A 12,482-nucleotide genomic window follows, 5' to 3' on the forward strand; every position below is an offset into this window, starting at 1 on the left:
ACAGTATAACCCAATTTTACACCATATAATTTTTCCACGCATTATGAAACTTCATTATTTTTATAATTTAAATTTATACTAAATTGTTTTGCAATAAAATTTAGTAAACATTTTTTTTATCATGTTGGAATAATTAATTTAGCATTATCTATGGTAGACGGCTCGAAAAAAGTGACAGGGGGGCTAATACGCAATTCAAAAAAAGAAGTTCGTATTGTTTTGCTGAAGCAAATATTATTTAATACGAGAGCGAGAGGGACGGTACGATACGAACTTCGATTTTCGAATTTTGTTGTAGCCTCCTGTATTGGCGGGTAGCCATTATTTTATTCATTTCATTTGTTATTATAGCGTCTTTTTTTTGCCGAAGTGTTTAGACACCAAATAATTTAATTTTCACCTCAGCAGCTCAAACAGGCATGTTTTGCTATTAAAAAACAGTGAGCAAAATCGAATTTTGCTCACTTCGTAAGACAAAGTAACTTTTTTTTTTTTTTTTTTTTTTTAATTTTAGACAGTGATCTAACACTTTCACTTCAACACAAAAAAAGCTAGAGATAGGATCAAATGTGTTGATTAAAATCTTAAATTAAATTTTTAGTAAGTATTAAAAATATATCTATAATAAATTACATGAAAAAGAAATATTTCCAAAATGTCAAAATTTTGCCGCTCTTTTAATAAAGTATGCAACCTCGTTGCACGAAAGCCGCTGCTGTTGTTTTTTTTAGTAGCGTACCGTATACTGCCTACCTGTTAAAGTTGGAATAAATACCTATTTGTCAAATTAAATAAATTTGCAACTAAATCTATTTATGTTTATTTAATATAAATGCTAGTAAAATCATATTTAAAAGTTTTATAACATTTATAATAAACTATACGTTTATTGTTCAACATTTTGAATGACCCAAAGATGAGGATTTTTGCAGTATTTAAAAATTTGACATATTTTACAAGTAAGTAGTTTTATAGTTTTATGTTCAAATTTAAATTATTACAATGCATGTTATGAGTATGAGATTTGTATCGTATCGTCTTATCTTTTTCGTTCCGCATTCAAAACCTCTATACTCGCCGGAGACTTTTGATCATTGTCTGGCATTCTTAACTTTTTGGTGACTTGTCAAAGATGCAATGGTGACAGTACGTATTATTTTTGAGTTTTAAATGTGATTATGATATTTTTTTCTTAATAGTCGGATTATTTATATATATTTTTTGTTTGTTTTGTAAATGGGTAAGTATATGTGATTTTATTCTAACCTGTTCTCGCTGCTGAGGTGAAAAGTTGTATGTGTCACAAGAGACCAAAGTTTTTTTGCATCTCGTGTGTTTGAATCCCTCACTGCTCTCAGGATTCTAACCTAGAATCACTCGCTACGCTCGTGATTCAATTATATAATCCTTCGCTTGCTTGGGATTCAAATTCAACACTCGCACCAAAAGACAACTTTGATCTCTTGTTGCACAAATAACTATTTTTGCATTTCAAGCTCGTGATAAATTTCAAATGTATTTTCGGACATCAATTTGGAAAGATTAATCGATGTTCATGCCAATATCGATTCTTCCTGTTCGCATTTCTGCACGATCTGAATTCCACACAATAGTATTTCACCACATTCGCCATTGTATAAAATCGTTATTTGTGTACAGTAGCGATTTTTTCCTGTTCGCAATTCTGCACAATCTGAATTCCACACAACACAACAGCGCTTTGTCACATTCTTTATTTTGTCTACGTTTTCAGTCGTTATATTCAACCAATCGTGATTTTTAGGGTTTAGTACCTCAAAAGGAAAAAACGAAACCCTTATAGGATCACTTGTGTGTCTGTCTGTCCGTCTGGCACAGCCGATTTGCTTCGAAAGTACTGGATCGATTGACTTGAAAGTTAGTACATCTACTAAGTAAAGTCAAAATGCCAGATAGTCTAATTGGAACGTTTATCCAACCCCATGACACCCTATTAATTTCCCTAAAAACGGATTAATATCTGATTGCTGGTATTAAATTAGCGAATTATGCAATTGTCAAAAATGTAAATTTTTTGACGTGTTTGTGTGTTGTTTTGTGTGTGATTTTGTATTTAGGTATATGTTTATTTTTTTATATATTTTTTAAAAAAGCCCCCTTGTTTGTCACATATTTAATAAGGAATAAAAGGATACAAAAATGAATACTGAAAACTGAATAGCAAAAAAAAAACAGGTTTTTAGTTAACTCAACCTACCAAAAAAAAAACGCTAAATCAGAGCTAACTTTGCGATCCAAATGTATAGAGGCAAATTAATCAAATCGTGTTTTGGGCCTCATATAATTATAGAAAATATCTTCAAATAACATTTAAAATAGAAACTGTCTCATTAACCGACTGCTCGAAGGAGGGTTATTTTAGGCAATTTCTTACAATAAAGTAGGAAATTCTAAGGCCCATTCTATCCGCTTGTGGTAGTTTTCTGAAGCGGTCTTAATGAAAAATCACGATTGTGTGAACATAACGACTGAAAAGGAAGACAAAATAAAGAATGTGATTAAGTGCTGTTGTGTTGTGTGGAATTCAGATTGTGCAGAATTGCGAATAGGAAGAATCGCTACTTTACACAAATAACGATTGTGCACAATAACGAATGTGGTGAAATAATATTATTGTGTGGAATTCAGATTGTGCAGAATTGCGAACAGGAAGAATCGCAACTGTACACAAATAACGACTGTGCACAATGGCAAATATGGTGAAATAATTACTATTGTGTGGAATTCACATTGTGCAGAATTGCGAACAGGAAGAATCGATATTGGCATGAACATCGATAAATCCATTTCGAAACATTGGTATATTAACCATCTGAAAACCGAAATTTTGAATGTTTTTTAATATCCTTTCACAAATCCCTATAGCTACAAAGTAAAAAATAAATAAAAGAGTTATATATGAAACATAAAAAAAGCTTTGTTTGAATAAAAATATTTTAACCCGCAAGATCTTGAAGCTAGCTTATAAAAGATAATGGTTAAGAATGAATTTAAGTTCATATTGTATTTGTGAAGGTTAAGCGCCGGGAGTTGTGGAAGTGGAAGCCAGACTTCGTGATCCAATGAAATTTAATAGATCATCGAAAGTATTTATTAACTTCATGGTTGAAGAGAAATTCTTTTGTAGATTTCAGTGTTACTCAGTAAGCTTAGTTGCTAAGCTGTTCAATAAAGATAAGGGGGGTTGTTATATTTCGAAAAAAGAAGATTTGATTCAAGAATAAAACTACAAAGAGAAAAATTAACTAAAAATTGACCGGATCTTTTTTTTTGACGTTGGTAATTTTTTCTCGTTTTAATTGATAATGATAACTCAAAAACCACTAGGTTTTCAAATCTTGATCAAATTGAAGTGGGACCACATGAGAAGCATAAAAAAACCAGCCAAATTGAGACCCTCCTCTTTTTTTGAAGTCTGTTAAAAATAGAAATAGAGCAATATCTAGGCGGCAAAGCTTTACATCGTATAGGTTTCCTCGCTACCTATATTTTAAGCCCCCGACAAAGTTGCTTACGAGTATCACCTTATTTATTACATAATTATTTACAAGAATTAATGAAAACGATGCAATTAATGTAGCATCTTAAATCCATTTCCACACTGGGAGTTATTGGTAGACGCGGCAATGTAACTTGTACTACTTTTAAGTAGGACTTGATAAATTTATGTACCTAAGCAAATTCCGCACTACCATTTTAAATTTTTCTAATAAACTGCGGTAGGATATGTAGGTTTTTACCCTAGTTGATACTTGGGGTAGGCCTATGTTCCGTAGCAATGGACACTTATAGTTTCAAAAATACAAACTGAAATATAGATGAGGAATGAAAAATAAGACCAGCGCTGGTTCAGTTTTTTTTGATATAGTTTTTATAAATACGTACAAAAAAAATTTTTGGAATAAAAAAATGCAAAAAGATTCCAAAAAACCAATCTTAACTTATAGTTTCGCCATGTGTGTCTCTGTCTGTCTGTCCGTCTGCGGCTTTGCTCAGGGACTATCAATCCTAGAAAGCTGTAACTTTGCACGAATATATATGTAAACTATGCAGACAAAATGGTACAATAAAAAATACAAAGAAATTTTTTTTAGACTACCTCCCATAGACTTAAAGTGGAGGTGATTTTTTTTTCTCATCCAACCTTGTAGTGTGGGGTATCGTTGGATAGGTGTTACCAAACCAAAAAACTTCTTACAAACAAACCATTAGGGAGTTGCTAAAACGATGTTTCAATTTAGTGATTTGTTTGCAAAATATACAACTTTAAAGTGCCAATTTCCATTAAAATCGAGCGTCCCCCCCCCCTTTAAAATCTAAACCGGTCGGGGGAAAAATTTGAAAAAATTCAGGATGGTAGTAAGTATATCAAACTTACAAGTAAAACTATAACGGTTAAGTTTACTTGAGGATTATTAGTAGTTTAAGAGTAAATAGCAGCCTAAGGTATAAAATAAACCTAAACTTGGAATATTCCCTATAAAATACGATATCCTTAGAAAAATATTACTTAATTTTTTCGTAATGGCTACAGAACCCTATTTCGGGCGTGTTCGACATGCTCTTGGCCGGTTTTTAAATAATAAGTAAATAATAATGTTTTCTGTGAGTCTTATATCTAGAACCATCGTTCGATTGCGCGAGTCCTGAGGGGACTGCGCTACACTGGCTTCTTTGCTGTGGAATGGTTTCTGTACATCCGTTGTAGAACGAACATGTAACTGGGGGACTGATTGGAAGAGCAATACATTTGGATTACTAACCTTTTTTAGGTTCTTAATGGAATTAATACCACCCTGTTTTATCCATCCTAGTACAGTACAGATCTTCTGCAAGGTGTTGATTTAGGCAAGTTTGTTTTTGAAAACATGGTACACAACAAAATATGTCAATTTCGTGACCGTGATACTTATTTTTTCAATTTCCTTCTGTTTTTTTTTTGTGTAATTGTCACGAATAAATGTTTTTTTCTTTCTTTCTTTAAAAAAAAATCTATTAAAATTGTATTGCGAAAGTCAAAGTCAATATATATGTTTATTCAATTTAGGCTGTAACAAGCACTTAGGTAGGTGTTAATGTCAAAAAAAAATCTACCAGCAGGTGAATAATAATAAGTCGCGGCAGTCTGGTGGTTTGACTCGAGCCAGGCCTCGCATCTCTGAGGTTTTCGGAATTTTGTGTGAAATTACATTGTATGTTTATCCGTTGCCTAGTATCCATAGTACAAGCTTTGCTTAGTTTGGGACTAAGTCAATTGGTGTCAAGTGTCCCATGATATATTTATTTATATATTATATAAATTTACCATTTACCTTTAAGGGTGAAGGAAAACATGAAGAAACCTGCACACAACTGATAAGAACTTCAATAGTAGCGTGTGTGAAGTAGATGAATAATAACAACCCTTCAAGAATTCGCAGTCGTTTTCGTTCGACGTGGGCGCAGCAACAACGTTCTTACTTACACACGATTGTATCTATTACAAACTGACTTATCTACATAGAACTATATCAATTTCATAGACCTGTAATTAAAAAATGAAGCTATAAAATTCGTATTAAGTTTAGAAACGAAAAATTCTTCTAGATTTTTTTGGTAACGAAGTAAGTTACGTGTCCTCTTGGTTTCGCTGCCTTCGCGAAAGTTAAACTTCTTCGTGGGCCAAAGGTAAAAGTGAGAAAACTTTAAAAATCAAGGCATGCTCGCATGTAGTAGTGTGCGTGGAGTGGCGTCGTGCGGTGTGTGCGTTGTGTGCGTGGGTGGGTGGGGGCGGGCGGGCGCGCGGTTGGGGTGGGGTGTATCGATCTCGTCGGGGCGCGTGCGCGGGCGACGGCTCGGGGCGAGCGCGACCGCCAGCCGCCGCCGCGCAGTCCGCAGCCGGCCGCAGCCGAGCACGCCGACCGATCGCACCCCTCGATACACTTTCGCCGGAACGTAACATTCACCGCGTCAACACGAGAACAACCTCAAACCGTCACACTAACTGGAATTGCTCTAGTGTTACCACCCCAAAACTGTTCAAACTTTATCTATTACGAGACGACGTCTTTAGAATGACGGAAACGAATTATTTTATAAAGTGATAACTTTATTTATGACAATACTAAACAATTTTATTCAGGATTCATTGAAAAATATAATATATTTTATAAACGATAAAAGTAATACAACGATTTGAGAATAAATATAGTGTAGTGTTCATAAAATGAAATAATATTTGAGTGCTGCGTTATTATCTGAAGTGTTCGTGCCAGTGACTGAAAAAATAAGACTGAGCGTTGCTCACGAGTTCACGGGTCGTTAATTCGGTGGAGGAGAGAAACCGAAAAAAAGGTCTTCGCTAGCGTCCGCTCATCGAAGTGATAAAATTTATGACAAACGGTAAGGAAGATAGAGATAAGGGTCGGGCGCGTTATCGTGCAGCGGTATATCACCGCACGTCGAACGCAGTCGCGTTAATTACACCACAGAGGCTCCTACGCCCTTCACGCGCTCTTATCAGCTGACGTGTATGCAAAGTGCTCGCGCGCGGGCTCAGCTGACCTGTCTGCGGGCTGCGCGTCTACCCTTACATACTTACATTCTCACTACCTTATTGACACTTTTATTAGTCTAACAGTACTTTTAACTTTTTAATATTTTTAGCCTTTTCTCTTTATAAGTACGCACATTGGTAAATTTGGGGAGAATCCAGAGGTCTACCAATTTGTTTGAAAGAAACGAGTACAGGTTAAGGTTGATAGGAGTTTAGCCTTAATATTAAATCTTATAACACCCCTCCTTTTGCTAGGCTAAATATAGCCTGCGAGGCTATATGTGCTGATTACAAACACAATCCCTACGTACGTAAGTAGATATACGGAGTAAGACCTTTTTCAGCGCCGTAATAAGCATAAAAATACTAGACGGCTGCTCGGCGCGCCAGAGTTCAAATTCGCGTAAAGATTTATGAGCGTGTCGTGTGTCTTGTGGAAATATATGCGTGTGCCTGAGGCGGGCGCGACTACTCAGGTGATCACTGTATAATGAGATAGAATCCGTTTACGATAATAATCATTTGTATTTCGATTCAATACCTTGAATCTTAATAGCAGAGGAATTGACTTCTACCGATATTGAGTCTATTGTAGTATAAATAATCAATACAGAACTTTGAAGTATCAATTAAAGTAAGATATTGAGAAAACCGAAGTTAAACTTTAATAATTTCCATTCAAGATTTGCTTTACAGTTGGAGAACTTCGAACAATAGAAAGCAGCAGTTGTAGAGATAAAATAGGTATCTCATTACTTTTTATAACTTTGTCAAATAAAAGAAAAGACACCCCGGGGAGCATGGAGTTTGCATCGGTCGTGCACAGTATCAGCGCTGATCTTATCTGCGGATGGAGCATGTTGCCAGAATAAATCGCCTCATGACGTGAGAAGTTCAATTGCGTGTGAGAATTACGAGCATGTTTCTTATTCCTCCACGGAAAGAGACGAAGCTGGGCCGCGATTCTCGTCACGTCGCCGGTGACCAGGGGGCAATTTAAAATTTCGCGACCGACCTTGGCTGACCATTGCTGAATATGTCGTACACTTTGGCATGAAAAAAAAAAGCGTGACTTGGGGATTTGTGGTGAAACTATGTAATTACAAGGCCGCCGAGCGTGGAACCTAAACAAAGTTAAAATAAATGACTAAAAGGATCCCTGAGTTAGTGTTTGCGTAGGACTTTTGTAGCATCGTATTTAGAAAAGGACGTAGTAAATGAGCCGCGCACATCTGTGCGGGCGGGTATCCACCCCGTATTATCTTAGATAACAATCACAGGGATTGTGAGAGACTCAGTTGACTGAAGTTCATCTTGAAGATGTTATACGTGTATACAAACAGAATATGTGTATGTATTAGTTGAAAAGCAAGCAAAATAAACGAAATCTACATATTATAGTTTATTTTATAATAAATAATACTCAAAGCTACATTAAAATAACAGAAATTCGTTTTGTGTAGCAAATTTGCTAGTAGTGTACGGTAGAAAGCAATCATATTTAAAAAATCTTATGTTACCCATATTCCACAAATAAACCATTTCATTTCATTTCACAGATACAAAAATTAGATTATATCAATACAATTTAACAAATAGCACGTAGCGCTACGTGCTACGCCGTAGCACAGCGTAGCACTTCGTAGCATGAGCGAGAGTGAAAACAGCAAACACGTTCCCCTAATTAAATTGGAGTAACTCACGGTTTACCGCGGGTTCTTCTATTTCGTAAATGGCTGGAATCAGTGAAGTAGATAAAAAAACTTTCAGGAGTTGATTCAGGTGGATTACAACTTTTAACTCTAATGCTTTATTTATTCGCCTTAACTTTGCTAAAATTTTAGCGGGCTATAAAAGTGGAGTATTATTTTATAATTAAATACTGTTATCAGGATTAGGTACGTTTTTTGAGCCAATATTAATTTTTGTCACGCCAGCTGATGCAAATGAAATAAGAAAAACTATAAAGTCATTAAAATCAAAAAAGAGTTGTGGACATGACGAAATACCGATGCAGGTCATAAAAGCAAGTGTAGACTACATTGTTCACCCACTTACTCACATAGTTAATCTTACACTAGAGACGGGTATATTCCCAGATGAGTTAAAAAAGGCCATCATAAAGCCAATTTTCAAAAACGGCCAGAAGGACAATATGAGTAATTATAGACCTATAGCCTTATTGTCTAACTTTTCCAAAATATTCGAATAGGTACTTACTGTTAATACTTTAACGCACATGATATACTGAATCGTAATCAATACGGATTTCAAAAAGGGAAATCCACTTCTTTAGCTATTTTCAACATTTTTAAAGACATATGGGATAAAATAAATAATAAAAAACTCTGTGCCGGCTTATTTATAGATATATCCAAAGCTTAGCAACTAGAAAATATAGGTATAAGAGGACAAGCATTAAAGTTGCTAGAAAACGACCTATGCAATAGACAGCAACGGACAATAATTACTAAATGGTACTGTGAAACTGATAAAATAATTGAAAAATATCAATCTGAGTATGAAATTGTTAAGTTAGGTATGCCACAGCACAGGGTAGTATCCTTGGCCCCTCTTGTTTTTGATATACATAAATGAGCTCCCGAAGGTAGTTAAGGAACTCTGTGTACTGTTTGCTGACGACGCAACTGCACTTTAAGGATTATTATGGAATGGTTGGGAAAACTCAACCTCAATGTAAATCTAACTAAAACTAAAATTATGCAGTTGAGAAGTTACAATACAATCCCGATAAGTTTAAATATAAGTAAAACAGGGGTACCTATCGAAGCAGTGAACAGTACCAAATTTTTAGGAGTAAATATTGATCCCAACTTAAACTGGAAGACTCATATAGAAAAAGTGAACAAGAGCATATCTAGTCAATGCTATGCTTTATCTATACTCTCTGAGACATGCTCAGAAGAAATGACTAAAGGTGCATACTACGGAAATATTTATCCATTACTTACTTATGGAGTCATATATTGGGGAAACTCTACAAACGTCCAGTCAACTTTTGTTCTACAAAACAGATGTATACCTACGCACTATTTATCGCATTAATAACAAGTATTCTCTTAGAACAATTTTTAGGGAAAAAGGTTTTCTCACGCTGACTGGTATATATTATATATTCTTGATTTATGTACTTTTGTTAAAAATAATCCTGAATAGGTATTTTGTTAAAAAATCTGCTTTCATTAATAAATTTACGTAATCAGTACAAACATAATTTAATTCTTCCAAGGGTAAAAACCCTTGTATTTTATAACCTTCCTGTCGAACTTAAAACTCTGGAAGGCAATCAGTTCAGATACAAATTAAAAAATTGGCTAATACAAAAAGTGTTCTAAAATTTATTTATTTTTTATGAATTTGACGGTAGGAAATGAATAATAATATTGTAAAAAAAAATAGTTGTATTTAGCTGATAAAATATGTATGGTAGGGATATAAATATTGGACGCCCACATTGGGTAACTGTTGTAACTATAATATTATGTCATCTTTTGTACACAGTTTGACAATAAATAAATTCTATTATATTCTATTCTATTCTATTCTATAAAATGGTTTTTAGTGAGGTTTGTGCGTTATTTTATTCAGGTCGTGAAGTGGGCTGTAAGAAGGTGTTAAAGAGTGAATCGGTAAAGGAGCGGATGAATGGAATATGCGAGCGAGCCGGCGTGGGCGCCGCGGCGATCGCGTTGCGACTGAATAATGAATGGGCCGGGGCCGGGCCGCGGGCCGCGCTGCTCAGCGCTTCATCGCCGAACATTCCTACAACTTACACGCCGCACCATCGGCTCATTACACTTTCATATTTAATACTAGCCTTTACCCGCGGCATCGCTCGTGTTAACCATTAAAGCTGGACTCAGTTGACATTTGAATCAAAATTCTACGATTTCGTTAAAAGTTCAATGGAAATTTCTAAAAATAATATCGTGGTATTTACATATTAAAGTTACATAAATGTACCCATATTTCAGACGTTACTGTCTAAATTTCAAATTTTACCCAAAACAGTCCAGCCGACTTATATTAGCGTGAATGAGTAACAAACATATGCATGCTTGCACGCACAAACAACCGAAAGGCATTTATAATGTTAGTAGAATATCTTGAATGTCATTAATAATAATGTAAAATTAAAACTTAGTTTTTTGAATGTACTCGTCGTTATATTCATTTGACGCGTATTGTCGTTGTCGTTTTATTTGATTTTATTTGTTTTAATAATTCACGGTTAATTAAATAACACATATTTAAATATATCTAGTGTAATTAATCGTGAATTATTATAACTGATAGTAAACAGACTAGCAACCTGTCACTATTGTACCGTTTTTGTCTAACTTTAAAACCTAAAAGTGCTAAAAGTGGCTCCGAAGCGGTAACATTTCGTGTGCTCTGCCTACCCCATTTCGGAATACAGGCGTGATGTTTGTATGTGTTATACATTATGTGTGTGATAGTAAATAATAAAAATCGACCAAGAGCGTGTCGGATACGCCCAGGATAGGGTTCCGTAGCCATTACGAAAAAAAATCATAATATTTTCCTAAGGATTTCGTATTGTGTACGGAATCTTCCAAGTTTAGGTATATTTTAAATATACTTTAGGCTGCTATTTACTCTTAAATTACTAATAATTCTCAAGCAATCTGAGCCGCTATAATTTTCCTAGTAAATTTGATATATTTACCACCATTCTGAATTTTTCTAAATTTTACGATGGGACGGGGACGGAGACGCTCGATTTTAATGAAAATTTGCACTTTAAAGTTGAATATTTCACAAACAGATCACTGAATAGAAAAATTGTCTTAGCAACTCCGCGAGGTATTAAAATACCTATCCAACGATACCCCACATTCTACGGGATGTATCTGATTCATGATCATGGATGAAAAAAACTGTGTCAAAATATAGGGAACTAATTAAAGTACTAATGTACTTTGTCGTTTTACAGCAACGTACTAACACTAAACAAATTTGACAAATGTGTTAAAACGACAAAGTAAAAAAGTGATCCTCTCATTTTGATGCTGACTGTACCTATCCATTACTCGTATTTTTTTAATGTATTTTTTGCAAGAAAGGGTTTGGTTAACAACCACAGCATCAAAAGCTTACATTTCGATTGTAAACATGAAACGTATTCTTTAATTCTCATTATTATGTATTATACGTAAAGAGAGTTTTCAGCGGCAAAGTTTTAGACCCTAGACTTTAAAGGAATTATTGGGGCGCTCATCAGACCCTTTAGTGAAATTAAATCTCCTGGTTAGACCACGAAACTTTGGAAACTCTGTAACGGACAACTCCCATTATATCGATAGAAGCTTAAAACTTGCGCAATTGGTTAGGACTCTAAAATCAAAGATTGCTTGATTTATCGTGTCTAAGTAAGGAGTTGAAACACTTGCTCTATACCTCTGTAGTTATTTTAGATCTTTAGTTTAGAGCATAGACCCATAAAGATCTAAAATAACTGCAGAGGTATACAGAGAGGTATATAAGTCTATGCTCTAACGTACCAAGCCATGAAGAAATGATAATACAATAATAAAGCTCCATCAGCATATAAAGAAACCATCATCATTATGTCAGCCGTGGGACGTTCACTGTTGGACAAAGGCCTCCCGCATAGACCTCCAGTTGCTTCGGTTGGAAGCAGCCTGTATCTACCGAGAACCCGCGGCTTTAACCAGGTCATTCGCCCATCTTGTTGGTGAATGTTTTACGGTGCGCTTACCAGTCCGCGGTCTCCATTCGAACTTGGCCCAACGGCCATCTGTTCTCAGCACTATATGGCCAGCCTATTAAAGAAACCAGCTTAACCAAATATTATTATATTTACTAGCCAATTTATCCACTGAAAATAACCTCTTGTCAATCT

The 12,482-nt window shown here is 35.1% G+C and overlaps 1 long non-coding RNA gene across 1 annotated transcript in view; it reads left to right on the forward strand.

The window, feature by feature from the left end:
* The first annotated feature begins 5,917 nt into the window (after positions 1-5,917).
* LOC141426548 (uncharacterized) overlaps positions 5,918-12,482 on the forward strand; it is a 63,788-nt gene continuing 57,223 nt past the window's right edge. Inside the window, exon 1 of the long non-coding RNA XR_012451248.1 lies at positions 5,918-6,420. This is a non-coding gene — a long non-coding RNA (uncharacterized lncRNA). The remainder of the gene's footprint in view (positions 6,421-12,482) is intronic.

This window comes from Choristoneura fumiferana, chromosome 3 (genome assembly GCF_025370935.1).
Source record: "Choristoneura fumiferana chromosome 3, NRCan_CFum_1, whole genome shotgun sequence".
Taxonomy (NCBI): domain Eukaryota; kingdom Metazoa; phylum Arthropoda; class Insecta; order Lepidoptera; family Tortricidae; genus Choristoneura; species Choristoneura fumiferana.